Source organism: Saimiri boliviensis, chromosome 2, assembly GCF_048565385.1.
Source record: "Saimiri boliviensis isolate mSaiBol1 chromosome 2, mSaiBol1.pri, whole genome shotgun sequence".
Lineage (NCBI taxonomy): Eukaryota > Metazoa > Chordata > Mammalia > Primates > Cebidae > Saimiri > Saimiri boliviensis.
The window spans coordinates 171,432,020-171,459,934 of record NC_133450.1 but is presented as its reverse complement, the minus strand read 5'-3'; the positions used below and the strand labels follow the sequence as shown (position 1 = coordinate 171,459,934).

General features: G+C 37.7%; 1 protein-coding gene and 1 pseudogene across 3 annotated transcripts in view; one reads left to right on the top strand and one right to left on the bottom strand.

Moving 5' to 3' along the window:
* Window positions 1-27,915, bottom strand: part of ADAMTSL1 (ADAMTS like 1) — a 982,413-nt gene that overhangs the window by 600,910 nt on the left and 353,588 nt on the right. The window lies entirely within an intron of this gene.
* LOC101041969 (ribosome production factor 2 homolog pseudogene) lies at window positions 24,995-25,475 on the top strand (annotated as a pseudogene).

Genomic DNA, 27,915 nt, shown 5'->3' with positions numbered 1-27,915 from the left:
CTAGAACAGTCTCTACAGCTGTTTTGTTACTTTGCATTTTAAAGATCTTGACTTTCTCTAGAGACAAGTTGTCTTACACAATGTTTCACATTTTGAATTGTCTGATTTTTCCCTTGAAATATCATTTAACTTGTTCCTTTATTTTCTGAATTTTCTGTCACCTAAAAGTTAGATCCAAAGGCTTGTTTAGATGTGAAGTAAACATTTTTGGCTAGGATAGTTCACTGATGATGCATTTCATGTTATATTGCATCATTACCAGGAGACACATAATATGAGGTATTATACTAAAGTTAATCACTTAATTCAGGTATTGATAGCGCTCTCCAACATAATGTACACAGTCGTCTTTATGTTAATACATTTTAAAAAGTCCAAATCTACATCTTTTTTGATGGTACTTAAGATGTTGTGTACAATTCATTACAGATTCATCTAATGCAAAAATTTTTAAGGTCGATTCATGGATGAGCTTGGAGCACGTAAATGAACTATTTAGAATTGTTCGCAAAATGTTGTGTGTGGGCTCTGGCCTATATAGGAAGGAAAATGAACTTCTATTTAACTGGTTATTGTCAAGATGTATTACCTTCTGCCCGTAAAGTGGATCTTAGTTCCAGTGACTGCATGAGTTACTTACACAGACTATACAACCGAAGGATTTGCAAGTACTAAATAAGGAATATGGTGCTTCTAATAGGCCAAAAATGGGTTGGGGAACGGGGTGGAAGGATGAAATTCAAGAAATTTTCAAAGGCAATGAAAACCCAAAAGTGATTAAGAATAACAGTTGCAGTCAAAATTTTCGCCCTTGAATTCTATTTTAATGCCATCCATCTTGTCCTCTCTTCATGTTGGTAATTTGGTGCCTTGTACACTGTGACCTTTCAGTAAAGCTAATGATTTACTGAGCTGGGCCCTTACTGCCACAATTAGTGAACTTATCACTTTTGGGCTGCAAAGTTGTGTGGCCCAGTCTGTTGTGACCATGTTATATAGTATAGCAAACAGGTTGATGCTTTCTAAGGACATTGACAAGACTTTACTGAAGCAGCAGCATGTCACACACACATACAGCAAAAGGACATGGGATGTGAGTACCTGGGAGGAGAGGGGGGAGACAGTCAGCCAGATGCTGTGATTTAAGCTGATCTTGGTACTGATAAGAGGAAGGGAGAAAGAGAGCAGAAGAAGGAGGACAGAGGAAGAGGGAAGAGAGAAGAAGCTTATCTAATATAAGCAAATGAGAGAAAGCATGGCAACCCTTCCTCCCACTCTTAACAACCCATGGGGATTCCCAGAAAACACCTGTTCAGTCAGTTTCCTCCGACAGTTACCTGTCTTACACTGAGCATTATTATGTGACTTCATTCTGAAAAATTCTTTAAAATGAAGAACTTGGGGGTATGAAAGAAGGGGGTACACAGCTCAATTCAGAGCCCCCTCTGGAGTCCACAGACTTTCCTGAGAGGTTTCTTTAGAAAGGCCTCAAGCAGTCCCACAGCATCCTCCCTTTCCACTCAGTCCAAGACAGGCCCAGTCTTCCAATATCACCAGCAGACACTGCCACCATTAGACTATGGTGCTCTTCTGCGCAAACGTGGAAAAAGGCAACCCAGCTGGACAGATGAATTAGACAAAGATACCCAGCCCGGGAAAACACAATCACTCTGGCTCCCAGCCCAGCCACAGAGCCTGGGCAAGATTTTGGCTCTCCTCACTCCTGTGGCTGGGCAGAATTGCTATTATTTTTAGCACACCAAACAAAAGACCACAATAAGTAGATTCAGGAAAAACAATTCAAGGAAGAACTTCCTTTTATTTCTGTTTCCAATATTAGAGGAAACCTGAAGAATTCCAAGTTTATAAATACACTCCTGATAAAGCATCCCACTCCACTAATAAAGTGGATTCTTTTTGAACTTTCAGAAAACCACTCCACATCAACCTGGGAATCAGATGATTTTTGGCGTGAAACTTCAGGTTGGCAATTACAGGTATTTCATTCATATTGGTTCATTTATCCCCAATAATGCCTCTGTGTTTTATAATGAAAACCTTAGCACAGGAACTCTCCCCATAAGCCCATGCAGCTGGATGACAACTTAGATTCATGGTTCTGAGTCTGGTAAGTGATTTTTCCTATTAGCTTCAAGGAAATATTTTCCCGGTTATTTTATGTTTAGTACAGTTTAATATGGCTATTACAATATATCACCTCCTCCTCCACTCCATTCCCCAACCCTTTTTTGGCCTATTAGAAGCACCGTATTCCTTATTTAGTACTTGCAAATCCTTCAATTGTATAGTCTATGTAAGTAACTCATGCAGTCTCTGGAACTAAGACCCACTTTATGGGCAGAAGGTAATACATCTTGACAATAACCAGTTAAACAGAAGTTTATTTTCTTTCCTATATGGGCCAGAGCCCACATACGATCCTGCAGAGAGGAAATAAGGCCAAATCACATATAAAGTTCCTGGTGTCTTATCTTCCCCAGGATTCTTCATTTGCTCACTCTGGTACAGCCTGAGAAAAAGTGTGAGGTCAGCAAAGTTCATCTTTTTTCACTCTTTATGTGTACCTTTCAGTGTTCTCCTCTGAGCTTGGCACCCAGGGGTCTCTGTGCTATCAGCAGGCCCAGGTACTGGCCCAGACAGTGTTCTGAAGATGATGACTACTTGTCTAATCAATTAATCTGATTTTTCAAGTTAACCAGTCTTCAGTTCTTGATGACATCTGCCTCCTTGTAGAAGACAGCAAACTATGTGGACCAAATGTAGCCAGCAGCTTAATTTATTAAAATAAGGTTTTATTGCTGAACTACTTATGTGATCCAGCAATCCCATTATGGAGCTTACATCCAAAAGAAAACAAATTGTTCTACCAAAAAGACACATGCATTTGCATGTTCACCGTGGCACCATTCACAATAGCAAAGACATGGAATCTACCTAGGTGCCCATCAGTGGTGGACTGCATAAAGACATTGTAATATATATATACCACGAAATATATACATGCAGCCATAAAGAAGAATGAGATCATGTCTGGCACTTAGTATTCCCTCAATGTACTAAATATACCTCCTCTTCTTTTTCCAGCTGTTTCTACTCTAATCTTGATACCTCCAATTCCTCAACAACCATGACTGGCCTTGAGTACCTATATTAGTCAGGTTCTCTAGAAGGACAGAACTAATAAGATATATGTATATACAAAAGGGAGTTTATTAAGGAGCACTGACTCACATGATCACAAGGTAAAGTCCCATGATAGGTTATCCGCAAGTTGAGGAACAAAGAAGCCAGTGGTGGGTCAGTGTGAGTCCCGAAACGTCGAAAGTAGGGAAGCCAGCAGTGCAGCCTTCAATCTGTGGCCAAAGACCAGAGAGACCGTGGCAAACCACTGGTGTAAGTCCAACAGTCCAAAAGCTGAAGAACCTGGCATCTGATGTTTGAGGGCAGGAAGCACCCAGTGCAGGAGAAAGATGAAAGCCAGAAGACTTAGCAAGTCTACTCTTCCATCTTCTTCTGCTTGCTTTATTCTAGCCATACAGGCAGCTGGTTAGATGGTGCCCACCCAGACTAAGGGAGGGTCTGCCTTTTCCAGTCCACTGAATCAAATATTAACCTGCTTTGGGAACACCCTCACAGACACATCCAGGAACAATATTTTGCATCCTTCAATCCAATCAAGTTGACAATATTACTCATCACAGTCCCTAAGATTGAGAATTTGCTTACCATCTACTTCCTGTTAACTGCTTTACTTACCATTTGATCTTACTATTATATCAATTCCAGCTACCAAGATGGCAAGCTGGCCCAGGCATCTGCCAATTACCTGCTGTTCACCTCTCCAGCTCAGCCCATGATCTGGACTTTGTATGAAATTCTAAATTAATGGTTCTTGGAAGATCAGCTGAAGCTTCCTTTGGAGACTGATCACCAGATCCAAATCCTTGTTTGGATTGATATTTCCATGTACCAAATGACCATGCCTTGGGTAGAGTTTCAGTGCCTAACACTGCTCTGACATAGGCTGGTCCGTCTGTGATAAACAAAACTCTGCTTCTGAGTCTCAGCTCTGCTGTTCTTCTCTGCTTGCTCTAGTTTCCCTGGGCTAACACCTACTTCACTCAGTTCTTATTACCTTACAGTTATAATTCTTTTTCTTTTTTTGAGACAGAATCTCACTCCATTGCCAAGGTTGGAGTGCAGTGGTGCAATTTTGGCTCACTACAACCTCCACCTACCAGGTTGAAGCAATTCCCTGCCTCAGCCTCCCAAGTAGCTGGGACTACAGGTGCATGCCACCATACAACGGCTATTTTTTTTTTATTCTTAGTAGACAGGGTTTCACCATGTTGGCCAGGCTGGTCTCGAACTCTTGACCTCAGGTGATCCACCCACCTCAGCCTCCCAAAATGCTGGGATTACAGGTGTGAGCTACTGTTCCCGGTCATGGATATAATTCTTAAAATATGGAAGATGAAATGTTGCATGAACAGTACTGGCTGCAAATCATAAAGGCATATTCCTGTGTGAAGGGGCAGACTGTCACCTGACAGGGAATGGCATTCTTAGTGTCTAGAGGTATGCTTTCTGGACTGTGAAACAGAATTTAAGGAGATTCTCTAAGAGGGCTGTGTGTGTGTGTGTGTGTGTGTGTGTGTGTGTGTGTGAGAGAGAGAGAGAGAGAGAGAGAGAGAGAGAGAGAGAGAAAGGGAGGGATGATGGGGAGAGATTGTCTTTTGTTTTTTATTATAGTGATGGGCAAGAATCCAGTAGTCAGACCTTCAGTGACAAGTATAAAGACAGACAAAGGGAGTCTACATAAGGCAATTATGAAATGTATGAAATAGTTCAATCACCTTGGAACTAAAGTAGGTAGTTCAGGACAGCAAGTTGAGAAGGACAGTGTACAAGAGCCACATTTGTTGCTATATCTTCCGAACCTAAAAGAGTGGCTAGCATACCACAGGTGGTTAGTAAAGATTCATGGAGCAAACGAATCAATAAGAGCATCAGAGCTTCTAGTTTGTAAGCTGGCTTTGTTCCCTGAGGAACCATCTGATGTTATTGAAGTGTTCTGAATTATTCACGAATAATTATGAAATCAATTTTAATTTTCCAGCAACTGCTACCAATGGGTATCAAGCTTCATCCTAGTTCTTAGGATTTAGTCTCATTTATTTCAGAAATTAAGTCTCATTTAATTCTGAGCCCACTTCCTTTATTCTCCTTCGGCTTGCCTGAAGCCCTAACTAGATGACTTAGGGTGAAATCTCATCTCTCGCCCAATTTGTAAGTCAGTTTTCAACTCTGAACCCTAACCACTCTGATTGAGTAGGGTGAAGGGGAACACTGCCTGCGGTGATTTCTTCTTTCATTGGTGGTTTTATTCTCTAGGTTTAACACCAGATGGCATAGCTTCTAGCTGTGTGGTTGGCTTCTTTTGTGGAGCACATATGTTGGTTTTGGGAGAAGAAGCTACTGTGGCCTTTTGAATCGCAGCCCTCATGTGAGAGCGCTATTTTAAAACTGACCTCTTCCCTACCCTATCCCAAGCCTCTACCAGGGCTGGTAGCTTTGTGGGGCCAGGAGGTACAGAATTCTTGCAAGACTGTTCAACCCCAGCCACATTCTTTGGTGTCCATGTAATCTATAGTGAACTCACATTGGCTCGGAACACCACATTGTGGGAATACAGGTCTCTTCCTCACTGCCCCTTCTCACCACTCTGTCATCTTGTCCCTGCCACTTTCTTCACACCCCTGCAACACAAGGAAAAAAAAATCTAGTCCCCTGGCAGAGCAGCTTTCAAGGAAAAGAGTAACGCAGCCCTGACTTAATGGGAATGGTGCTGTAGAGGCACTCTTGATTTTTATCAAGGGTCTTGGAGAGCTCAAGTTGAATCACCTCTTCTATTAAAAGATATGTATCCTTGCCTGTAATTTTCTTCTATCCCTTGATGATTAAGGTTCCCAAAAGATCCAGTTTTTTTTTTTTTTTTTTGGTTTTGGAAGGCACAGGCACATTCACACCAAAAAATTATCCTCTTTGAACCTGCTGTGAAGAATTTGCTTCTTCTTAGAGTGTGTCATCTCTATTTGCTGTACTATCCTCCCAGAGGGTAAAAACATCTCAGTATCTCTCACTAGCTGGTTATCTTTGCAATCCTTTTATTTGTATCCATATTGTTTTCCTTTGAATTATAAACCAGAAACTGCCGAAAGTTCTACCCTGTCTTGGGAAATCAGGAGAAGACAGGTTGTCATACTTTGGCCAGAATATTAAAGGAGGAGCTGGTGCCTCTCTGGGTGTCAATAGCTAAATAAAAATGAAAGAAACTTGAAGAAGGAGTTCAGAAAAAAGGCAGGTCATTTTATCAGCCTTTCCTCCTCAACATGATCATACCCGTCAAAGCCAGATCTGAGAAGGTCAGGGTTTTGTGGAAACTGAACCTCTCTGGTGACTTAAACCCTGGCTACTGGGCAGTCTTCCCTGTTAATAGAATACTGGCTTCTTGGGAAACAATCTCAGCAACTCTACACATCACCCTAGTATTCTGATTCCTATGGTTGGCTGAATTCTGTATCATTGTATTATCCCAAGTCTTTATCTTATTCCTAGGTTTTGGTAAATTTGGACGGTTAATTTTATGTGTGAACTTGGCTGGGCCACAAGATGCCCAGATACTTGGTTAAACATTATTCTGGGTATCTGTGAAGGTGCTTCTTAGCCCTTCAAACACAGAATGGAACTATACCATCAGTTCTCCTCGGTCTCCAACTTGCCAAGGGCAGAAACTGGGACTTTAGCCTCCATAAATAATGTGAGCCAAGGTCTTATAGTAAGTAATTATATCTATGTTTATGTCTCTATATATACATAGGTAGACAGACACACAGACATATATACACAATAAGATATGTATTAGGTATATACCTTCCTGGTTCTATTTCTTTGGACAACCCAGACTAATACATAATCCTACTACCTCTAACGTAGACTAATATAATTTATAGTTTAAAGTAACTTTCAGGGTCGTATAGTGTAATTACTTCGAAAGTAAGGAAACCACGGGCTGGAAAGACTAAGGACTTCACCTACAGTTTCACAATGCCATCAGTTCAGTTTCTTAAACACTGTCCTCCTATAGTGAACTAGTCCATTTACACCACCCTGGCTTCCTAACTTCTGACTTAGATCATACTCTGTTTCTGGTTCCTGTCAAATCACCCTGGGAACAGCCAGGGCAGCCTTCAGACTGAGAGCCCTGAGGATATTTTTCATTTACGTGAATCCTTTCTAGAGCTGGCTAGCTTCTTTAGCCTCTACTGCCTCTTTTTTCTTTTCTTTTTTTCTCTTCCTTTCTGTTTGCCTTTTTGCCTTCCTATCTTCCTGCCTTCTCGACTTCCTGGCTTCTGCTTCTGTGAAGTAGGTTGAATGAAGAGAACTTAGAAAATCTCAAATCATATGTCTAAAGCAGCTAATCACATGACCTAAGTAATATATACAATATTAAGATACATAACTCAGTTTTAAAGACAGTCCTTCTAAGTAACACAGTCCTTTAAACTTGAGAAATTCAGAACTGCTACAGTTAAAGAACAAAAACTAACAAAATACCTAAGCAAACAAGCAAACAGAAAAACCTGTAGTAACCTAAACCTTCTCCAGAGAATTTCTCCAGATGGTGCCTCAAGCTTGTTTCTTCCTTGATAACTGCTTTGACTGCTGAAGAAATTGACCTGGGATTTCTCACTTGATAACTGTCTTCATTTCCAGTTTAAGCGTTCTCATTGGTCTGTTTATACTGGTCGGAAGCTGCCAAGGTTGTCGACTGACTATGATATAAGGTTTCATTCCTACTTTACCTAGAATTTTCCAATCTTGTGCCCCATTTATTTTGCCCATCCTGGCTTTATCACCCTCTCTCTCCACTCCCCACAGCCAGTGCCACTTCTCAGGCTCAATTCTTTCAAGCCCAGACCTAGGTGTGATGCAAAGCAGAGCTCAGTCTCAACACACTTTGGAGACACTGTCGGCAAGAAAGTTTTGAACATTTTAATTCGCTAATCTGAGCTTATCATTAATTACATATACTTCAGTGTGTAGGATAAAAACTTGAATGGGATTAGAGGAGCAGTGAATAGTTTGACAATATAATTTATTATGATTATATTACTGTTCCACTATGGTTCTGTGGGGTCCTTCCCTACAGGAAGACTATATATATGCACCCCTATATATCTCCCTGTAGGAACCCCAAAGGGGGCATTTACATATATATGTATGTATAAACCCCAAAGGGGATATTTACCTATATGTATGTACACACACACACACACACACACACACACACACACACACACATTTCCATTGATGCCAGGCTGAGCCATGTAATTTACTTTGCACAATGGAATGAGAGCCAAAACAAAGTGTTTTATCTGCAAGCAGAAGCTTTAAGAGTTGGTAGGTAGCTTGTCACCTTTTTCTTCTTCAGTGATACTGACAATATCCATTAATAAGGCCACACTATCAGTTTGGGTCCTGGAGAGAGGCTGCAGGAGGTACATCCACAGCTGACTCATGGCAGCATATAACAGAAGAAGGAAAGAAATTCATGTTTGTTAGTGTAGGGCACTGAGAATTTGGGATTATTTGTTACCACATTATACTCTTGGCCTATCCTGGCTGATAGTGTTTTATACAGTTTATTGTTTAACTTGTTTTGAATAGATTCACGAAGAATACATGCTGTTTTATATATCTTGCAGATGAAGGGAATATCCTCTTTGTTATTTCAGGGAGATTGAAGGAAAATCTATATTTTATAACATAATTACAAAATCTGTGAATTACCTAGTGAATTAATTACATATTTTTTTATAGTTAGGTGGGAATCTTTCTAGTCTTTGGAGACTGAAAAGAAATGTGTTCTCTTCTATGAAAAATTCTCATATGGGAATGGGCCTGATAATACATAAACCTAGGAATCATTTTGATAACTCTAGGGAATTTAACATCAATTATGAGTACAGATTCGAAATACCCTGTTACTTTCCAATATATCTGGACTGCTGCATTAAAATGATTATATCTGCAAACGATAAAGTGCTATGCAAACACCAAGTATCTACTATCATTATCTTTGAATGTAAGTTCTGTTTATTACAGGGCCGTGAGGATTTCTTCTTCTCTGACTCTGCCTCTCTATCCTCAAATTTTCAAACAGGAGTCAGCTAACCAGTGAAGTGTCTTTTAAAAAGTCGGATAGAAGGGAGCCAACAAAAAGTTTATTATCATCATGTAGAGTCAAAGGAAATTAAACAAGTTAATACGTATTCACTGAGTCCATTCATGTATTTCATACACATTTTATGTACTGCTTTTCTAAGTTTAAATGTGCTTAGACTGAATATAGAATCATAACTAGATTTATGGTTTTAGATATATAGACCATGTTAAGTAATTTCCCTCCAAATTTCACATGTATATAGAAAAGTGTTTGCTAGAACATGTAGGACATGTTTGGCTTATAAGGTTGATTTGAGTACTGTCCTCCAACACAGACATGATGCTTTTCTTTCTTATTTAAACAGGACTTAGCAAAACAAATACAGGTGTAAATTGAGAGAGAAAGAGAGAGAGAGAGAGAGAGAGAGAGAGAGAGAGAGAGAGAGAGACAGAGAATGTTACCAGTTGCATAGAGCTAGTGGTTGGGAACGCTAATGGACATAGAGTTTCTCTTGGGAGTGATGAAAATGTTCTAACATAGAACATAATGGTGGTTGTATAACCTTAAGAATATGCTAAAAAAACTGCATTGCACACTTTAAATGGGTAAGTTGTATTATATGTGAATTATATCTTGATAATGCTGTTATATTTAAGAAAACAGAAACAAACAACAAAAATTCTAATACTAGAGAAGTCCTAAGCACAATATCGAAGGTAAAAATACTAAAGGTAAAGAGTGGTATATTTGACTACAGTAAAAATTAAACTATTCAAAATGATTATAAACAAAGGAAAGGAACACACTTAGATAACATGATGACAAAGTGTTAACACCCTGGCCACAACAAAGTTTCTTGTACATCATTTTAAAAAAAGAAAATCTTAAAATGAAAGAAGGTTAAACCCAGTTTCCAAAATAGTATAAATATTTAATAATTGTATTTAAAAGGTGAAAGACACCAGAATCTAATAAGTTGCATGAGCTAGAACTCTAAAATTAATGTCAGATCACTATCTTAATGTTTGTTGACTCTCTCATTTCTCTCTCATTTATTGACACTCTCTCAAATTTTTTATTGACTCTCAATCAGTCTCATAATGACCCTCACTCTCATCAGCACAATGGCATATGTATTTCAGAGGGTCATATAAGAATTAAATTAGATAACATATAAGGTATTCAGCACAGCACATGAAATATAGCAAAATTCAATAAATGCTATTATGATTTGATTCATTACTATAAAATTGGCATATGCTATTTCATAAAATATGTAATACAAAGGAATGGACACTTTTATATACTGCCTTTGAGAGTTTGAATGTATTGCTTTTCTGTAGGACAATTTAGCTAGACCCCACAAACACCTTAAAAACAACAATTCTAAGAAAAAAGAACAAAGCTGGAGGCATCACACTACCAGACTTCAAACTATACTACAAGGCTACAGTAATCAAAACAGCATGGTATTGGTACCAAAACAGAGATATAGACAAATGGGACAGAACAGAGGCCTCGGAGGCAACACCACACATCTACAACCATCTGATCTTTGACGAACCTCATAAAAACAAGCAATGGGGAAAGGATTCCCTGTTTAATAAGTGGTGTTGGGAAAACTGGCTAGCCATGTGCAGGAAGCAGAAACTGTACCCCTTCCTGACACCTTACACTAAAATTGACTTCAAATGGATTAGACTTGAACATACAACCTAACACCATAAAAACCCTAGAAGAAAATCTAGGCAAAACCATTCAGGACATAGGCATAGGCAAGGACTTCATGACCAAAACACCAAAAGCATTGGCAACAAAAGCCAAAATAGACAAATAGGACCTAATCAAACTCCACAGCGTCTGCACAGCAAAAGAAACAGCCATTAGAGTGAATCGGCAAACAACAGAATGGGAAAAAATTTTTGCAATCTATCCATCTGACAAAGGGCTAATATCCAGAATCTACAAAGAACTAAAATAGATTTACAAGAAAAAAACAAATAAGCTCATTCAAAAGTGGACGAAGAATATGAACACTTTTCAAAAGAAGACATATATGAGGCCAAAAAACATATGAAAAAATGCTCATCATCATTGGTCATTAGAGAAATGCAAATCAAAGCCACATTGAGATACCATCTCATGCCAGTTAGAATGGCGATCATTAAAAAATCTGGAGACAAGAGATGCTGGAGAGGATGTGGAGAAATAGGAACACTTTTACACTGTTGGTGGGAGTGTAAATTAGTTCAACCATTGTGGAAGACAGTGTGGCAATTCCTCAAGGATCTAGAAATGGAAATTCCACTTGACCCAGCAATCCCATTACTGGGTATACACCCAAAGGATTATAAATCGTTCTACTATAAGGACACATGCACATGAATGTTCACTGCAGCCCTGTTTATAATAGCAAAGATCTGGAACCAACCCAAATGCCCATCAGTGATAGACTGGACAGGGGAAATGTGGCACATATATATCATGGGATATTATGCAGCCATCAAAAACAATGAGTTCATGTCCTTTGTAGGGACATGGATGAACCTATAAACCATTATTCTCATCAAACTGACACAAGAACAGAAAATCAAACACCGCATGTTCTCACTCATAGGTGGGTGTTGAACAATGGGAACACGTGGACACAGGGAGGGGAGCATCACACACTGGGGTCTGTTGGGGGGAAATAGGGGAGGGATGGTGGGGGGTGGGGAGTTGGGAAGAGATAGCATGGAGAGAAATGCCAGATATAGGTGATGGGGAGGAAGGCAGAAAATCATACTACCATGTGTGATACCTATGCAACAATCTTGCATGTTCTTCACATGTACCCCAAAACCTAAAATGCAATTTAAAAAATACCATTGAATATCCAATCATTCATTATAAGAGTTTACCCTAAGAAAATCATTAGTTGTGTCCAGAGACACAAATACAAAGATGTTCCTTGTATGATTGTTTGAACATAGAAAAAATTTCAAAGTGACCAAATTGTTCAATAGTCTTAGATTGATTAGATACACTGTGGCACATCTACACAAGGGAACACTAAACTGACATTAAGATGATAATGCAGATAGTTTTCTATTTATTCATATAAAATATTAATAACAGATTGCTAAGTGAGAAAAATCAGGTAACATAGGGATACATATACTATTTTCTGGTAAAAATAAATACATTAAAAGTCTGGAAGGAAATAAAATATAAGCAGTAGTATTATCTTTGGGTTATGGAATAATAGGCAAATTTTATTTTCTTCTTTATGTTAAAGAAAAATCCAACACGATCATGTGGGAAACAGATTACATATTACTTCGGGTCATCGGTTTTGGACTCAGACTGCCTGGTTGTAAAACCTGGTGCTGCTATTTCCTAGCTCTGTTATTTACACCTAAGTTTCCTCATCTATCATAAGAAATAGTGTAAGACATTTCTTTAAAGTAATATGAGTAATTGTGATGAAGCAACACAGAATTGTGAAATATCACATCATCAAAAATGTATATGACATAATATTAAATAAAGATGAAAAGTTCTCATGGTAGGAAAAAATTTAACTGCTAAAACTGATTATGCTAAAATTGGTACATAAGCATATGGACAAAGTCTGGAATAGAGAGGGGGAAAATCAAAAGCAACCTGGGTGGTATTATCATGTATTTTTATCTAAAAAAATTTTTTTTTTAAATTATACTTTAAGTTCTGGGGCACATGTGCAGAACATGCAGGTTGGTTACATAGGTATATGCACTGTGGTGGTTTGCTGCATCCATCACCCAGTCATCTACATTAGGTATTTCTCCTAATGCTATCCGTCCCCTAGCCTCCATCCCACTGCTATCCCTCCCCTAACTTCCTGCCATCCGACAGGCCCCAGGGTGTGATGTTCCCCTCCCTGTGTCTATGTATTCTCATTATTCAACACCCACTTATGAGTGAGAACATACGGCATTTGGTTTTCTGTTCTTGTGTCAGTTTGCTGAGAATGATGGTTTCCAGCTTCATCCATATCCTGCAAAGGACATGAACTCATCAATTTCTATGGCTGCATAGTATTTCATGTGTATATGTGTCACATTTTCTTTATCCAGTCTATCATTGATGGGCATTGGGGTTGGTTCCAAATATTTGCTATTGTGAACAGTGTCACAGTGAAGATATGTGTGCATGTGTCTTTATAATAGAATGATTTATAATCATTTGGGCATATACCCAGTAATGGGATTGCTGGGTCAGATCATATTTTCAGTTATAAATCCCTGAGGAATCTCCACACTGTCTTCTACAATGGTTGAACTAATTTACACTCCCACTAACAGTGTAAAAGTGTTCTTATTTCTCCACATCCTCTCCAGCATCTGCTGTCTTCTGATTTTTTAATGATCACCATTCTAACCGGTGTGAGATGGTATCTCAATGTGATTTTGATTTGCATTTCTCTAATGACCCAGTTGTTTAATTTTTTTTTTAAGAGACCATTTCTCATTCCTTCACCCACCTTGGATTACAGTGGTGTAATCATGGCTTACTGCAGCCTCAACTTCCCAGGCTCAAGCAATCCTCCTGCCACAGCCTCCCAAGTAGCTGTGACTACAGGTGTGTACCATCATACCCAGTTAATTTTAAAATTTTTTTGTAGAGATGGGGCTCATTCTGTTGACCAGGTTAGTTTTAAAGTTCTAGTCTTAAGTGATCCTCCTGCCTTAGCCTCCCAAATTGTTGGCATCACAGGCATGAACCCCTACAACTGGTTAAAGATAGGTTTTTAAGTAAAAGGATAGAAAAATACATCATGCAAAGGATAAGCATAAGACTGGAGAGACGATAATGTCAGACAAAATAGACATTAAGATGAAAATAGTCCTAGAGAAAGAGAGTATTTTATAATGATAAAGGATCAAAGATATAAGTGCATATCAACTTATGTACCTAACACAGAGCACCAAAACAATTGAAGCAAAAACTAAGACTGGAAGAAAACAGACATGCCAACAATTACAGTTGAAGATTCTTCTATTAAGCAACTGTTGGATTAAGTAGGCAAAAAGTCACAGGAGGTACAGAAGATTTAAAAACTATACAAGCCACTTGAACTAACTGACATGTATAGAAAACTTCAGGTAAAAACAAACAGATATTATTTTCAAGTGCACATGGAACATTCACCAGTATAGACCATATTCTAAGCCAGGAAACAAGCCTGAAGAAATTTTAAGGAGCTGGCATGTTATTCTCCAACCACAGCAGAATTTAAGTAGAAATTAATTATATAAATTAATCTGGGAAATTCCCATATATTGTTACAATTCAAAGTAACCCATGAGTAACAAAGGAAAATCAATCATGATATAAAGAAGACACCTCCTGCACTTGTGTATTCACTGCAGCATTATTCACAACAGCAAAGTCATGGAACCAACGTAAGTGTCTATCAGTAGTTGACTGGATAAAGAAACCTTGGTATATAGAAACCATGGAGTACTATGCAGCCACAAAAAATGAAATCATGCCCTTTGCAGCAACATGGATGGATCTGGTGGCCATTATCCTAAATGAACTAACAGAGAAACAGAGAACCAGCAATGGGTACACGTGGACATAGAGATGGAAACACGAGACACTGGGCAATCTAAAAGTGAAGGGAAGGATGGAAAAATAACTTGTTAGGTATAGTGTTTACTCTTTGTGTAATGTGTACACTAGAAGCCCAATCCCTACCACTATGTAATATATGCAGTAAGGAAAACGTATGTGTATCTCCTGAATCTAAAATAAAATAAAATTAAAAAAAAAAACAACAACCTATGAGTCAAAGAAGAAATAAGAAAATGAATCTGGAAACCATCATTCTCAGCATACTGATACAAGAACAGAAAATCAAAGACCGCATGTTCTCACTCACAGGCAGGTGTTGAACAATGAGAACACATGGACACAGGGAGGGGAGCATCACACACTGGGGTCTGCTGGGGGCGGTGCAGGGGAGGGACAGCCGGGGTTGGTGGTTGGGGAGGGAAAACATGGGGAGAAATGCCAGATATAGGTGACAGGGGGATGGAGGCAGCAAACCAAATTCCCATGTGTGTACCTATGCAACAATCCTGCATGATCTGAACATGCACCCCAGAACCTAAAGTACAATTACAAAAAAAAAAAAAAAAAAAAAAAGAAAAGAAAATACATTGAATTAGCTGAAAATAACACAGCACATCAAAATTTGTAAAATGGGGCCAGGTGCAGTGGCTCATGCTTGTAATCCCAGCACTTTTGGTGGCTGAGGTAGGAGGATCATTTGAGGACAGGAGTTCGAGACCAGCCTGAGCAAAACAGTAAGACCCTGTTGTAGAGGAAAAGTTAAATACTAAATTTGAACTCAATTGAACATGGACACAAACAACGGTCACCAAATCCCGGAAGAGGTTGTGTGAGCCCCTTGAAGCGTTAATTCAGAGTTGTTTCAGAGAAATCTCTATTTCAATCTATTCTTAAATGTTAGTTATTAAAAAACATGAGACAATTGCATGTTTTTGCCTTCCTTGAACCCAGTCATGAAGGGCCCTCATGACTGAGCCTCAGGCCAAACAACTTGTTACAGAAAGAGCTAGGATCCCAGACTGCGCCAAAGCTTCCTGAGATCTCTTCTCATCTGTGCACGGATGAATGGCCAGCTCTAGAGCCAGGTTGTTGTTTCCCAGTATGGTGGAGAATGCTCCACAGTTGGCTGAGGGTAAATATATATATACACACACACACACATATATATATACACACACACACATATATATATACACACACACATTTTTCCCTTCTCCTCTTCCCATTGCAATTTACTTATATCATTTGCTTGTATCAATTTGTTTATTACATTAATTTGCTTATTATATCATTTGCTTATTATATCTGCATTGTCATTTACATGGGATAAAGCTTGTTTACCCTTAAAGATATTGTGGGTGTGTGCCTTTTCTTCTCCCCTGGCACATCTCCCACACAGAACACCTGTCTCTACAAGAAATTTTAAAAAATTAGTCAGGCATGGTGGTGCACACCACTTGCTACTCAGCTACTTGGGAGGCTGAGCTACTCAGGAGGCTGAGGCAGAAGGATCACTTGAGTTCAAGGCTAGTGAGCTATGATCATGCCACCACACTTCAGTCTGGGTGACAGACTAAGACCCTGTCTCGGAAAAAAAAAAAAGTGGAATGAAGCTAAAGTGGTAATTACGGGGAAATTTAGAGCCTGAAATATTTATATCAGAAAATCTTAAGAAATCCAAAGGAAAGGTCCTGGAACAATTTAAGCGAATTTAGCAAAATCATAGGACACAAGGTTAAAAAACAAGTCACTTATCTTTCTACTTAACTAATATCAATTTGGCAATGAAATTTTAAAATTTATTTATAAAGCCAAATGATTTAAAAACTTAGGAATACATGTGACAAATAATACACAAACCCTGAGCACTTAAATCTACAAACAAATCATTTCTGAGATAAATTAAAGAAGCCCTAACCTCCCACTCTGGCAAAATAGTGAGGCAAGCCATGTTAATGCAGTGAAAGACTCAGTGCTGTTCAAATGGCAATTCTTGCCAAACTGATCTACAGATACACCGCAGTCTCAATAAAAGTTCCAGTAGGATTAAAAAGAAAACTTTTTTTGGAGAGATAAACAAGCTGACTAAAATCTACATGAACAGCACCAGGCTCCAGGCCTACGGCAGTGTCCAACTCCAATACCCCATGCTTAAAAAAAAACTGGGATCCAAGCCTACCTCAGCAGACCCTGAGTCCAGGCCTATCTGGTGGACCCTGGTGCCATGTCAGGCCCCATGGAACAAGGCTCCAAACTGCTCCAAAAGACAGGCTCTAAGCCAGCACATGAACCCAAGTTCTATGTCTGTTCTTATAATCCAGCCTCCAGGCCCACCCCAGCACCAGACTGGTCCTGGTGGCCCCAGGCTCCAGGCTAGCACCCACAGACCCAGGCTCCAGTCTGGCCCACCCTAGTGCCAGGCTGCTACCTGTTAGCCCCACAAGATGGCCTGCCAAGAAACTATGGAATCTGTGAATACTGCATTTTTCATTCATGTTTGGTTAAAAAAAAACTGTGTAGGCACATCCATACAGTTAAAGCATGTTGTTCAAGAGTCAGCTGTATTTTGAATTATCTATGTTTGTGGAACTCTATTTCTTCAGGGTCAGTTACTGGTGATTTATTTTTTTCACTTTGATGGTGTCATGTTTCCCTGATTAGTGAAGGGTTTTCCTGGATAAAGCCAGTCTTAAAAGAATGCAAGAAGTGCCTGCTTCTTCAAATGAACAGACACCAATGCGGGGTCAGAGGATCACAGATAATCAGGGAAACATAACACCACCAAAGTGAAAAAATAAATTACCAGTAACAGACCCTTAAAGAAATAGGGATCCACAAACTTAGATAATTCAAAATACAGCTGACTCTTGAATAACACATTTGAACTCTGCAGGTCCACCTACACAGATTTTTTTTTTTAACCAAACATGAATCAAAAATGCAATATTCACAGGAAGTGAAACCTGTGTATACAAGGACTGACTTTCATATGCGTGGGTTCTGCAGGATTATAGTATGAATGCTTTTTGGTTTGTGTGGACAGTTCTGGAACCAATTCCTCATGTACACTGAGGGACAATTGTAAACATCTTAAGGAAGCTCAGTGAGTGACAGGAGAACACAGATACGAAAGTAAATGAAATTAGGAGAACAATGCCCAAACAAAAGAAGATACTCGATAAAGAAAGAAATCATACAAAGATCCAAACAAAAATTCTAGAGATAAATAAGACAACGCCTCAACTGAAAAGTTTTACAGAGAGCTTTAACAGGAGACTTGATGAAACAGAAGGAAAAAAAAAATCAGTGAACTCAAAGACAGCTTATTTGAAATTACCCAGTAAGAAGAATAAAATCTGAAAAAAAGAAAAAGAATGAAGGAAAAAAAGAAAAAGAATGAAGAAAGCCTACAGAACTTATGGGACATCATTAAGCAAGCCAAAATTCACATGGTGAGAATCCCAGGAGAATCAGCAAAAAAACAAAAAGCAAGAAAGCTTATTTAAAGAAATAATGACAGAAAACATCCCAAGTCTGGAGTGGAAAATGAACATCCAGATCCATGAAGCCCAAAAGAACTTGAATAGATTAATTATAAAAAGATCTTCCCTGAAACAGATTACAGTTAAATATTCAAAAGACAAAGACAAAAAGAGAATTTGGAAAGTAGCAAGAGCAAAGCAACTAGTCACATAGGAGGGAATCTGCACAAGACTATCAGTGGATTTTTCAGCAGAAACGTTACTTCCCAGGAGAGAGTAGGATGATGTAGCCAAAGTGCTGAAAGAAAAAATATCTGCCAACCAAGAATACTATACCAGGCCGAGCTGTTTTTCAGAAACAAAAGAGAGATGAAGACTTTCCCAGACAAAAGCTGTGGGAGTTCATCACTCCTAGACCTGCTGTACCAGAAATGCTAAAGGGAATTCTTCAAGTTAAAACGAAACTATGCTACACAATATGAAACACATGAAAGTATAAAAACCACTATAAAGGTTAAAATAGTTAAATTCAGAATACTTTAATAGTATAATGGTAGTACATAATTATCTTTTGATTCTTATAAAAGTTTAATGATGAAGCATTATAAATAATTATAAAATAGTTTGCTAATGAATACACACTATTTAAATATGAAAATTGCAGCTCTAATATAAAATGTAGGGGGGAGAATAAAGTATACAGTTTTTATATGAATTTGAAGTTATTATCAGTTCAAAATAGACTGCTATCAGATGTTTTATGTAAGCTTCATGATGAACACACAGAAAATACAAAAAAGATAAAGAAATTAAACCATGCCTCTACAAAAAAAAATCATCAAAATCACAAAGGAAGACAACAAGAGATAAATAATAAAGAAAATATTCCTTCAGAAATAAGTAGCAGGCAGAAAACAATTAACATACTGGCAGTAGTAAGTCTTTACTTATCAGTAATTATGTAATTGTAAATAGATTAAATTCTCCAATGAAAAGACATAGGATGACTGAAAGGATTGAAAAAAGTTCCAACTATATGTTGCCTTTAAGAGGTTCACTTTAGCTTTACAGACACACAGAGCTGAAAGGCTAAGGATAGAAAGAAACAGTCCGTGTAACTAGTAACAAAAAGAGTGCAGGGGTGGCTATACTTACATGAAACAAAGTAGGCTTTAAGTTAAAAACTATCACAAACAACATAGAAGGTGACTATATAATGATAACGAAGTCAACTCATCAAGACAATATAATGAACATAAACAATATATATATTACCAGTACAGGAGCATTTAAATATATAAAACAAATGTTAACAGAACTGAAAAGAGAAATAGATACCAATATGATATTAATAGGGGACTTTAACACACCATTTTAAACAATGGATAGATCATCCAGATAGAAAAACACTAAGGAAACCATAGACTTGAACAACACTATAGACCAAAGAGACAGAACACACAAATACAGAATATTGCATGCAACAGCAGAATATGAAGACTTGTTCTGTGGCTTAATATATGATCTATCCTGGATAATGTTCTTTGTTCAAGTGCACAAATAGCTCCAAATGCTCAAGTGCACAAAGAACATCATCCAGGATAGATCGCATATTAAGCCACAAACCAAGTCTTAACAAATTTAAGAAGACCAACATCATATCAAGTATCTTTTCTAGCCACTATAGTATGAAACTAGAAACAAATACCAAGAGAAATCTTTGAAAATTCACAAATACATTGAAATTAAACATGTTCTTGAATAGCCAATAGATCAAATAAATTAACAGGGAAATTTAAAAGTCTTCAGACAAACAAAACTAGATATAGCATACACATTGATATGGTTTGGAAGTTTTGTCTCCTCCAAATCTTATATGGAAATGTTACCTCCAGTGTTGGAGGTGGGCCTAGTGGGAGGAGTTTGGGTCATGGGGGTGGGTCCTGCATGAATAGCTTGGTGCTGTTTCACCATAATGAGTGAGTTGTCACTCTATTAGTTCATGCCAGATCTGGCTGCTTAAAATAGCGTGGCACCTCTTACCTCCTCTCTTGCTCCTGTTCTCATCATGTGATATATAACACCTGCTCCCCCTTTGCCTTCTGCCATGATTGTAAGCTTCCTGAAGCCCTCACCAGAAACAGGTGCTGGCAGCATGCTTCATGTATAACCTACAGAACTGTGAGCCAAGATAAACCTCTCAACTTTAATTGGCCAGCCTTGAGTATTCCTTTATAGAGATGCAAAATAGAATGACACACATATTAATTTGAAATACATAAGAGACCCAAACTGAAACTATAAAAATTTGAGAAGAAAATGGGAAAGTCTTAAAGAAGAGTTAGGCAAAGTTTTCATAGCAGACAGAGTAAATAAATCATAAATGAAAATATATACATTGCACTTCATAAAACTTAACAAGTTTGCTGATCAAAAAAACACCATTAATATGAAATGGGAAGCAATCCATTTTTATAAAATATTTGCTAAACATACATCTGACAAAGAACTCTTTTCTAAAATATATAATGAAGCCTTTCAACTTAATAATAAAAAGACAAACACCCAATAAAAAAGAGGGGCTCATAGGTCTAAAGAAACAACTTTTGAAAGAAAATACATAAATGGCAAATAAGCACAGTCGGATATCAGTACACAAACACTGGGATAACTAAAGAAGTCTTTTGGTGGCTTAACCTATATCAGACAAAGTAGACTTTAAGAAACTTTCAGAAGAGACAGCTGTAGAGAAACTAGAACCCTCATACATTGCTGGTGGAAATACAAGATGGCACATCCACTTTTGAAAACAGTTTGGCAGCTCCATATAAAGTTGAACATGCATTTATCATACAAGCCAACAATCCTACCCTGAGGTTTTTACCCAAGAGAAGTAGAAATATGCCTACATAAAGACCTGCACATGTATGTATAATAGTTTTATTCATAATAGTCTCAAACTGGAAATAGCTCCAAATGTCTATGACTCATTAATGGATTAACAAATTCTGGTACATCCAGACAATGGAACACTACTCAGCAAAATGAAGGAAAACACTACTGATACCTGCAAGATGATGGATGGCTCTCAAAAACATCATGCAATGTGAAACCACTTAGACACAGATGTAATAAATTATATACTATCTGATTTCATTTATAGCAAATTCTAGAAAAGGCAGATCGGTAGTAGCAAAAAAAAAAAAAAAAAAAAAGAAAAAATCCAGATCAGCAGTTACCTAGGACTAAGGTGAGACTAGGGGTGGGCAACAGCTGGCAGGAAGGATCAGAGAACTTCTTATGCTGATGAAATTGTTCTGGAACTTGACTGTGGTTGGTGGTAGGTGGATGACTATTCATATTTACCAAAAGTCATAGAACTGTACACTTAAAATGGGCTAATTTTATTATATATAAAAAATACATCAATAAAGCTGTAAAATAAATGGGTATGAAACTATGCAGAAGTGCTGTGAAGAACAGTTGTTATTAATAGCTCTAAAGTAATGTGCACAATATTGGGAGTAAGTGAATAAGCTCTCTCTCACCCTCATTTTCTTCCTTCTAACTTCATTATTAGAGGCAATGACTGAGAGGTCTTTTGAAATTAGTTTTTACTCTTTCTTTAAACACTCCCAATTGAATCGTATGACTCCTTCACATAAAATACCAAATACAAATTTTGCCCAGATGGACAAAAGATGTATTGTCTTCAAATCACTGGGTTGGCTCTCTTAACTTTTACTTTAGATATCCAAGCTTAAAAGCAACCAGATGAGGTTTTTATGGAATTTTGTAAAAAGGGAAGAAAAAAGAAGACAATGATGAAGAAGATATAATGAAAACAACTTTTGCTCATGGGAGGAAATTTTCTGTGCCAACTTTTAGTTCAGAACGATCTTTTATTGGCCAAATTCCAAATTCCTCAAAGTACAGGCTTCTAATGTAAGTGCTGACACAATTTCAAATGTAGTGCTGCAAACAGGACGATATAATGAATGCTATATAAATTTACTTGCTATGTTTTATGATAGTCTCTTTCTTTTGCAACAATTTGCCTCATTTTAGTTTCTGTTGTTATTTTAGTATTATGCTAGAAAAAGTAGTTGAAAATAATTCCTTTTCCAAACTCTGTTTTTGTACACTTATTATATAATAAAAATTATCCTTGGTGCTGAAATTTTTCAAACTTGTTTCTCTTTCTGTTGGCATAATAAATCTTTTATTTTTTGTATCAAGTATAAACTTTCTTCTTATTTTGCCTGTTTCTGTTGTATTATGAAATACCTCAGACAGTACAGATTTCTTCTTAAACCACTAGTTCTTTCCATGAGGATAGAAGCAATTTCTAGAATTAAAAATAATCTAGGTGAAAAACTTGCTTATTTGGAGGAAAGCAATATTAGCTCCATTTGCACATGTGTGCTTTTGTACTCTCTATTTCCTGCTTTTTAAGATTCTGACAAAGCAACAGTGCTACATTATTACCGTATGTTAATCAAAGCTTAATGTGTGAGAATAATACTAGATATTATGTACATTTTTACAAATGCATCAAATAAATGATGCTTAGAGATAGGGATAAAGATTCAAGCTTTCTTCCCATGACACACTTGAAATCACTAGACTAAACTGCATGCATGAGAATTCAGTTCTTGCTTTTGCAGCACAAGTAGGAGATACATAAATCCTTTCATTCAAAGATTCTCTTCTATGGTTTCATTCTGGACTCATCCTCCAAATGATCTAAACCCAAATGTTAAACAGGCCTTTTAAATTACAATTTGTATGTGTACACACAAGACAGCAGCAGCACTTACAGATTTTAGGGAAACATACCTGAGAATTTCCAGAATTTAATGCATATAAAAATTTCTAAGGAAATCTTTCTGCACAGTTGACAATGATTACGATCTGGCATGATAAATGTAGATATCTGATACTCAACAGTGGAGGACTGATCACTCGGAATTAGGTAACAGGAAATGGAGACTTCACATTACATTTTGTCCACTGAAATCTAGATTACATCCCAGGAACTGGATGAAGATTACCACATGGTTGGCACTGTGAGTGAAATGAATCTGAATTTGACTTTTAGTGGGGGTCAACACATAATATTACCATCCTAATGGTACCACACTTGCCACTCTTAGTGGTAGAATAAGAATGATGCCAAGGACTAAATTGGTTGAAAGTATATTTTTTAATTTGGAAGATAAATATAACCAGGGGAGCTGCAGAGCCAAAATTACTAGAAATGCCTGCACTGTCCCTGACCAATTTTCCACTTTTATGCTTATAAATAAAAGTCTTAATTTTTGTGAGAACATAAAAGGCCCAGAGACTGTCATATCCAACAACACAACTAACAGTGTTCTGCTAGGGATGGCAATATGACTGTGAGGTAACCTGATGTGGTGACTCACTCCTGTAATCCCAGCACTTTGGGAGGCCAAGGTGGCCTCAAGGTGGATCACTTGAGGTCAGGAGTTTGAGACGAAACTGGCCAACATGGTGAAACCCCATTTCTACTAAAAATACAAAAAATTAACCAGGCATGGTGGTGCATGCCTGTAGTCCCAGCTACTTGAGAGGCTGAGGCATAAAGAATTGCTTGAACTCGGGAGGTGGAGATTGCAGTAAGCCAAGATCACACCACTGCACACCAGCCTGGGTGACAGAGTGAGACTCTGCAAGGTATAAAATAACCTGGACCTTTTGGTGCCTGCAATTATCCTCCTGCATACAAAAGAATGAGTGTCTATTTTCAGCATTTTAATGCCAATTACTTATAACATTTTATTCCTCTCACCCACTGCTACTTTTTAATACAAAGAAATGATACACTTACCCATTAAAAATAATGTGCTAATATGAATTCTCTCATTAGGCAGTACATGAGGAAAAACAAAAGTTGGTGCAGATTTTAATTGCTATGAACTCAAAGAAAGAAATGATCTCTTTAGTAGTAAGGAAAGCCTTCATGGAGGAGATGGAAATTGAGTGGAAAAATGGTTAAGAGAGAGCCAGGTATATTGAAGAGAGATGAGCCTCTAGGATGGACACGACATCTAGAAAAACTGTTTTCTGTGAAAGAGTGTATAGGAAAAGGTCAGCATCTAGGAAACAGATATGCCTTCTCTTAGAAATCCCAGAACTTGTCCTCCTGTTCCAGCACTTGTAACTGACACATACCCATGCATTCACCTAGTTAAGAGTTGCAGGTAGTGGTAGAGACGGACACTGGATCAAGTTGTAAAGCCCAAAATGAAAAGAGCCAAGATATTACTTGAGAAGAAAGAACTGAAACTCAATGAAAATATTTAAAATGCCATGCTAATTAAAGGGCAAAATGCAAATGCAACATGGATACAAGTACTTAAAAGATGTATATGCACTGAAAAAACCATACAGTGTACTGTATAAGAAGAAAAATGTTAAAAGACCTTTTTAGGATCAGATATCATTGGAATTCTTTTCAACAAAGTCAGATTGTTCTTTATTCATGTTTGGCTCCCCTAATAAGAAGTGGCTAAATGATCTAGTAATAGGTCATATGTATGACTACTATATACTGGATATGATTGAATCAGGTATTGAGAATTTTGTCTCCCTAAAAGACATTAAGAACAGTAAATGGCCTGAGGGAATGAAACCCATGCTAATATTTGTTGGTGATGATTTTTATGTAACAGAAGATTATAGAAGACTAAAAAGTCTTCTTATTAATTTCTTCAGAGGCCCCACAGTATCCATTTGGCTGTATTAGAGTATGTTCTGCATTTCACTACACTAAATGGGAAGATTTACTTTCAAAGCTATAAGTTGCTGTTGAAGAAATTTGGTTGCAGACCACTACGGATTGAATTGGAAGAGACGGGACCCTCACTGGATCCAGTTCTGAAGAGGACACACCTAGCATTGAATGACCTTTAAAAAAATCATCTATGAAAATGTCAAAAGTTCTCAAGCCGAAGAAGAAGATCTCCCATGATACTTTTGGTACAATTTATGGAAGGATTCATATGCAGAAGAAAAATCTAAGCAAACTACAAACTAGGAAAATAAAGGGGTTGAAGAAGCAACCTGCAGAAAGGATAACAGAGGACCAGGAGAAAAAGTCAAAAAGAATTTTTTAAAAAATTGATGGAACTTAGCCAATCACTACTGTTTTATTGTGCTCTGCTTAAGAGAATTATCAAGCATCAATACATTCAGACTTTCTTATAAGATCTTATTATATATTTTTATAAGATAATTTTACTCTATATTTTGTGTTTTATTATTATTTTGTACTTTAGGTTCTGGGGTACATGTGCAGATCATGCAGGATTGTTGCATAGGTACACGCATGGCAACATGGTTTGCTGCCTCCATCCCCCCATCACCTATATCTGGTATTTCTCCCCTCAATATCCCTCACCACCCACCCCTCACTGGCCATCCCTTACCCGCGCCCCCCCCCCCACTGACCGTAGTTATGTGATGCTCCCCTCCCTGTGTCCATGTGTTCTAATTTTTCAATACCCACTTATGAGTGAGAACATTTGGTGTTTGGTTTTCTGTTCTTGTGTCAGTTTGCTGAGAATGATGGTTTCCAGATTCATCCATGTCCCTATGAAGGACATGAACATGAACTCATCATTTTTTATGGCTGCATAGTATTTTATGGCTGCAAATGTGGTACATACGTGTCACATTTTCTTTACCTAGTCTATTGTCAATGGGCACTTAGGTTGGTTCCAGGTCTTTGCTATTATAAACAGTGCCACAATGAACATACATGTGCATATCTTTATAATAGAACAATTTATAATTCTTTGGGTATATACCCAGTAATGGGATTGCTGGGTCAAATGGAATTTCTATTTCTAGGTCTTTGAGGAATCGCCACACTGTCTTCCACAATGGTTGAACTAATTTGCACTCCCATCTAACACCTGTTAGAATGATTGCCATTCTAACAGGTGTTAGATGGTATCTCAATGTGGTTTTGATTTGCATTTCTCTAATGACCCGTGATAATGAGCAGTTTTTCATATGTTTGCCTCATAGATGTCTTCTTTTGTAAAGTGTCTGTTCATATCCTTTGCCCACTTTTGAATGGGTTTGTATTTTTTCTCGTAAGTCTGTTTCAGTTCTTTGTAGATTCTGGATATTAGCTCTTTGTCAAATGGGTAGATTGCAAAAATTTTTTTGCATTCTGTTGGTTGCCAGTTAGCTCTAATAATTGTTTCCTTTGTTGTACAGAAGCTCTGGAGTTTAATTAGATCCCATTTGTCTATTTTGGCTTTTGTTGCCATTGCTTTTGGTGTTTTAGCCATGAAGTCCTTGCCTATGCCTATGTCCTGAATGATTTTGCCTAGGTTTTCTTCTAGGGTTTTTATAGTCTTAGGTCTTATGTTTAGATCTTTAATACATCTGGAGTTAATTTTAGGTAAGGTGTCAGGAAGGGGTCCAGTCTCTGCTTTCTGCACACGGCTAGCCAGTTTTTCCAACACCATTTATTAAACAGGGAATCCTTTCCCCATTGCTTGTTTTTCTCAGGTTTGTCAAAGATCAGATGATTATAGATGTGTGTTGTTGCTTCTGAGGTCTCTATTCTGTTCCATTGGTTTGTATCTCTGTTTTGGTACCAGTACCATGCTGTTTTGGTTACCGTGGCCTTGTAGTATAGTTTGAAGCCAGGCAGCATGATACCTCTAGCTTTGTTCTTTTTGCTTAGGATTTTTTTGGCTAAGTGGGCTCTCTTTTGGTTCCATATGAAGTTTGAAGTGGTTTTTTCCAGTTCTGTGAAGAAGGTCGTTGTAGCTTGATGGGGATAGCATTAAATCTATAAATTACTTTAGGCAGTATGGCCATTTTCACGATGTTGATTCTTTCCAACCATGAGCATGGAATGTTTTTTCATCTGTTTGTGTCCTCTCTTATTTCATTGAGCAGTGGTTTGTAGTTCTCCTCGAAGAAGTCCTTTACATCCTTTGTTAGTTGTATTCCTAGGTATTTTATTCTCTTTGTAGCAATTGTGAATGGGAGTTCACTTTTGATTTGGCTCTCTGTTTGTCTGTTATTGGTGTATAGAAATGCTTGTGATTTCTGCACAATGATTTGTATCCTGAGACTTTGTTGAAGTTGATATCAGTTTCACGAGATTTTGGGCTGAGATAATGGGGTCTACTAAATATACTATCATGTCATCTGCAAATAGAGACAATTTGACTTCCTCCTTTCCTAATTGAATACCGTTTATTTCTTTTTCTTGCCTGATTGCTCTGGCTAGAACTTGCAATACTACATTGAATAGGAGTGGTGAGTGAGGGCATCCTTGTCTTGTGCCAGGTTTCAAAGGGAATGCTTCCAGTTTTTGCCTGTTCAGTATGATATTGGCTGTGGGTTTGTCATAGTTTTTATTATTTTGTGATACATACCATCGATACCTAGTTTATTGAGGGTTTTTAGCATAAAGGGCTGTTGAATTTTGTCAAAGGCCTTCTCTGCATCTATTGAGATAATCATGTAGTTTTTGTCTTTGGTTCTGTTTAGGTGATGGATTACATTTATAGACTTGTGTACGTTGAA